This window comes from Limulus polyphemus, unplaced genomic scaffold, assembly GCF_000517525.1.
Source record: "Limulus polyphemus unplaced genomic scaffold, Limulus_polyphemus-2.1.2 Scaffold7, whole genome shotgun sequence".
NCBI classification, from domain to species: Eukaryota; Metazoa; Arthropoda; class Merostomata; order Xiphosura; family Limulidae; genus Limulus; species Limulus polyphemus.
Window position 1 is genome coordinate 15045 of NW_013665617.1, and position 5913 is coordinate 20957.

The window sequence follows — 5913 nt, forward strand, 5'->3', positions numbered from 1 at the left end:
CCCACGGCTGAAAGGGCGATCATGTTTGGTGTAACGGGGATTCGAACCCGCGACCCGCAGATTGTGAGTCGAGCGCCCTAACCACTTGGCCATGCCGGGCCTGGAAAAGGTATGCAATATGTAAGGCTGACCCTATGAGCTTGTCAGTGTTTGAACCTTGGGTAAATTTTACTCTAGCTATGGCCATGGCCACTGATACTTGTGCAAATTGTTATGAGTTAGGGATTCTCTCTCTTGAATATGCCATTTGGAATAGTCATTGTCATGGGTAATCTGTGGGTTATGGAATGTCTGATTAGTATCACTTGGTCTGACTTGAAAATGTGTTATATGATCATTATTCTGGTTCTTGAATGTCTTTTATAGACTTGTTTAGAGAATTTTCTCCAAATCCAGCAACCAGTTTGAGTGCAAGCTAATAAGAGGACAGCTAGCTTTGTGATAACAAAGACATTTTGTTATAAACTATATTTTCAATGATATAATTTAGTTGTTAATGTGATAGAGGGAGCTGCTAACCATGATCATGTAATAATGGGGAATCTTCCTCTAATACATAGCTATAAGGATACATACTTATAAGTATGAGTAATCATTTAGTAAAGTTAGCTAGAAGTAACTGAGTGATTGATTCAGTTTCGTGATGAGAAGAGTTATTCAGTGAAAGTTATAGTGTTCAGTCAGTAACTCGATTGATTACTCATGGAATTTTACCAGTAAGTTTTGTATTTGTAAGTTAGGTGTGGGGACCATGAGTTCTTCAATTTCTCTTCAATGTTGTTTGTGAACTTAGGCCCAGGGCCATCGCTAGCCATTGGCACATGGGTGCCATGCCCCAATTTTAGTTGACATTGTCTCGAATTTCTAGTTGGTGTCTTGAAAAATTAGAATAGAAAACCATGATCAATATCATATTGAAACGCCTAAAATTCCCGCGCCTTTTGGCCCGAACCCTGAAAGTTTTAAGTACTTAGCAATGCCACTGTTTAGGCCTACAAAGTACAAGTGAACCAGCCTGTAAAAACGTTATAGAATAAATGAGCTTATTGAACTTAGACTGGAATTGACAATATTTTAAACAAATATTCCAAGAAAAGCCACCCAAGGATATAATACAACAGTGGAGTTAGGAGTAGGATTAGTTTGGTGAAAATAACATAGAACTCTGTCTAAACTTCAAACTTGAACTACGAGTTGTAGTAGTATTAGATTACTTGAAGATAATCACAGGACACAAAGCGAGATAGGAAAATTTCTAGAGATGATAAAACAATGGAAAGAAGAACAAACAGAAGAGGCAGAAAATTAGAATAAAGAGACACAAAATTAAAGAAAAACAAGAATAAAGAGATAGAAAATTAAAAGATTGTGACAGAAAATTTAAAAAGATAAAGATGAAAGAGACTAAAAATTATAAAAATGAGACAGAAAATTAAAAGAAGACCAAGAAAAAAGAGACAGGAATTTAAGAGAGGAGTTAAAAAGAAAGAGACACATTTATTCAAAGAAAAATCAAAAGCAAAACATTCTGATTTAAGACAAGACTTATTGTGCTATTGGAGATGTACAGAGGAAGTAGAACAATAAGACTGCAAAAATACAGAAAAATATCACTGAAGTACAGAAAGACTGTAATGAAAAATTGAAGAAGTACAAAAGAAATCAATAACAGAATAAAAATTTGTAAAAAATTCGTAAATGCAAAGATAAAACCAACCATACCTCTTTGTGTATCTGAATAATAAAGGTATCAACATTAGGATCAGGAACACAATGAACCATTCAATATTTTATTCAAGTCTGGATAAGATATTGCAAGATGTGAAGCTGTACAAATTGTACTTCTACTGGAAAAACCATCAGAAGTAGTGATCGTTGAGGCTAAATGTAGGAAGTCTGATGTCAAATCCTCACAAAAAGAGCAGTTTATCACCTCGCTTAAAAGAGCTGTATGACCAGAACTGTGAAAGTCATAGTGCTTATCAATGCCGGAGGTTACATGACTTGCTCGTGGAATATGAAGACACTTTATACAATGGACCTCATGATTAAGGCTGAATAAATATTATACAAGATTAATACTAGACAAACGGCCCCAATAAGTCAATTAACAATATGACTTCCAATTGCAAAACAGGCTGAAGATTGCAAAGAGATAGAAACTACGAAGGAAGGAGTAATAAAACCGAGTACTGGTCCATGGGCATCGTCTATTATGCTTGTGAAGAAGAATGATGAACAGATGCAAGTGACCTTGTAGTGGGAGCAGTTACCACAATACAACATCGAAAATAATGCTTCAGAAAGGAGGTATTGTATCACTCTGAAAAAATTATTAAGTGTTGTTCGAGTTATATAAGCAGACAAAACATTATATTTTGGACAAATCATGCAGCATTGAATTATCTGGAGAATTTTTTAATATCCAGAATGTCGGATAATAAGATAGATCCATAAACTTCAGGAGTACAACTTTAATATCATGAATTATACTAAATGGAACCATGGAAATACTGGTGCATTATTCCAAAGAAGAACGTAAACACTGCAAAAAAAGAGAGGGAAGAACGAGATAGTAAAGATGACCAACCTAAAGTACAACAGATTATAACCCAAGATGTGACATCCACAACTGATGGTGACTTAATGTAGTCCAACACTCAATTGAAAGATGCTGAGTAAGTGTACCCACTGCGTCTTTGTGTTCAGGCTTACGGAACGATTGCTTGCCATGAAGGTTTTCTGCACTATTCTTGATTTATTATGCTTAAGAGAGGGCTTGTTATGTTGAAAATTGAAAGATAACGGTGGGCATAAACAACGACTAGAGTTTACAGTTCCACAGCCTGTACATTCTGAAAAGCTCCATCATCACCACAACCTTCCAATAGCTGGATACTTAGGTGTTAAGAAGACCCTGTATACAGTGAGTAAGAGAAAGCTTTTATTGGGTTGGATGCCAGGGATCTATAGAAAATTGGTTTAAAACATGTTAACTATGCTGTGAATGAACAGGTCCATAAAAGAAAAAACATTGGCAGATACAACAATATTGTGTTGAAGCATCATTTGAGAGAGATGCTGTTAATATGATTAATCTTTTGCCACAGAGTAACTGGGTGTGATGGACTCTTTCACCAAATGGTCAGAAATATATGCTGTTCCTCATCAGGAAGCAGAAACTCTAGAAAGACATACTTAAAGAACTCCACTCAGATCTGGGATGGAGGTTTGAATCAACTGTGGTTTGTAGACATGTCAGATCTCTCTAATAAAATGGCTGGGACAACAGCCATTCATCCATCTTCTGATGGCATTTGGGAGAGACAACTATATACTGTAGATGAACATCAGAAAACACAGGATCAAGATCTTATACTGTTACTTATGAGTTGTCAAACAGCAATACATGGAATTACAGGTAACTCATTACCATTATTGATGTTTGGGAGAGAAGAGAACTTAAAGTTTCATTGAACCTTCTATATTTGCATCCATTGGATACTCATTCAGCAGAGTTTTACACAGAAGATGCTGAGGGACTAAGGAACACTGTTGGAGTCACATATGACTTTATCTAACAAAGTGTCAAATCAGCTGGTGATAAAATTTAAAGTATTTATAATGTTAATGCTGATAAGACTGAATTCTATTGAGGTGACATGGTATGACTGTATAACCTCTGTTGCAAGAAAGGATGGAATCCAAAGTTAAGGTGTTGAGAAGGGTGATATGTTGTACTTGAAACAATCAATGATGTGATTTAAAGAATAGAGGGACATACAATCCAGGCCAAAGGTCATTCACCATTATCATATTTGGAAGTATGTTGATGAGGGAGGGAATGGCCAACTTAGTAACTTCGGGTATAAATATAAATAAAATTTTAAGCATTTTGGCTTGTTTCTCATAATAACCAAAATATACAGTAATAAAATATCCGATTACAATGCGGATGGACGACTTCATCGGGATCAAGATATTTTTTGGGATCTGGGAGGGTAAGGTATGAAAGTTCCACCTCTTTCTCCCTCCTGCACGGATGTTTTGTTGTACTGATTAAATGGTGAGCGGTCGCACAAATGAGGGTGTTGATATCACTTTAAAGTCACTATGTAATTTCAATACCCCTATCAGGGCCATGTTCATTCATGTTCGAGATTCATCATTTGCACTGGTATACACTTTGCTGTATTAGCTCCATTTACTTCAGTGCTTATTCATTTTGTAGCATATCTTATATGTATTGACATATATGCTTTTAATACATAATGTATATGCTACATGAATGATTATATAATTAAAAAATGAAAATGAAAGAAAAATACAAACGCAGCTACACAACAGACATCTACCACCAGGGCACACACCATAAATGATATATTAGATAAGTCTAGAAGTAGGTGGCTGATTGCTATGCTTAAAATGCATATTTAGGTGTGAGAGGTATGTAGGCTCGTTTCCATCATGTATGATATAACGATCCAATATGTGTAGTAGTTCATTTTTACGGTGGTTTTTGTGGAAATATGTGTACGATCTGTTTATGTATTGTTTGTATATCTTTAGTATGTTATTGGGCAATGTGCCTGTATTATTTCCAGACAAACTTCTAATCTGGTTTACTGTCTCCAGATTTTGGTTATGATTTCATTTATATGTTTTTGGCAAGTTAATTATAAATCATGCGCAAGACTTAAACATTTTTCTGATGTAGCAGTCTAGAGGAGGATTTCGTAAAGATAGAATTCTGGGTTATTTTTAAGGAGTTTCTTAATTTTGCCAGTACAAGTAGTTGAGTTTTTGGTATATTCATTTTAACTTTTTTTTGACATTATCCTGCCAAATAAAAACATTGCTGCTGTTTAAGTTCCCGCCTTTTTCTAATTCACATCATTTAAGTTCCGTTTCATACTATGTTTAGAATAAGTGCTTAAGTCTGAATTAGAGAAGTATTTCGTAATTAAAATATTTTAGGATATTTCTTACTTTTTGATGTAGTTTATAGTTTTTCGTAGAAGTAAAATTCAAGATTATTATGAAATTTAATGCATTAAATGTACCCAGTTCAGACAGTAGAAATCTTAACCACATCTCTACTGTGAAATGGACTGCTTTGAACAAGAAGTGACGCAACTGCTTTGCCATTTCTACCAAGTTTCGCGACTCGACTTCTACACCTCCTCACTTCCAATCCACCCCCCAGTGGTACAGGGGTATGTTTGCGGACTTACAACGTTAGAAACCGGATTTCGATACCTGTGATGGCCAGAGCACAGATAGCCCTTTGTGCTTAACTACAAACAAACAAACTTCCGACCCGCTTCTCCTGTATTAGAACAATTTACTTCGAGAATGAACGCTACTAAAAACCCTTTCAGAGATTTTGCTCACTTTTAGCCCATTTGTGCGTGTTTTCAAAAGCAAAATGACGGAGAAGCGCAGTTTCCTTAAAATAACCTGCAAAAATATTAAGGTAAGACATTTGTAGTGCATTAAAAGAGCTTCAAAAAGAAAGCCCATTGACTGAGAGTTCACTTTTACTTGTACATTGATTGGTCACAAGTAAATAGACACCTAATTTTTCGTCATTTAACTGATTTATGCTAACTAATTTGTGTTCACAGAGCACTATATAAATGAAAATGGTCCGCACACTAATTATCTTGTGCTACAACATGCCTAGAACTCAAGGTTCTCTCGAATTGTCAGATTTTGTTAAAGGAAGGATAGTTGGTCAAGCAGATGGTGGAATAAGTCAGCGGCAAATTTCGCAGAATTTGGAAATCCCGCTTTCAACTCATCGTTCAGTTTAGGAAACACGGCAAGGAAACAACGTCCGGGTCGTCCTGGTCCATCGGAGAGGACAAAAAGGGCTGTCAAGAGGACCCCAGATTAACGACTGCAGAAGTG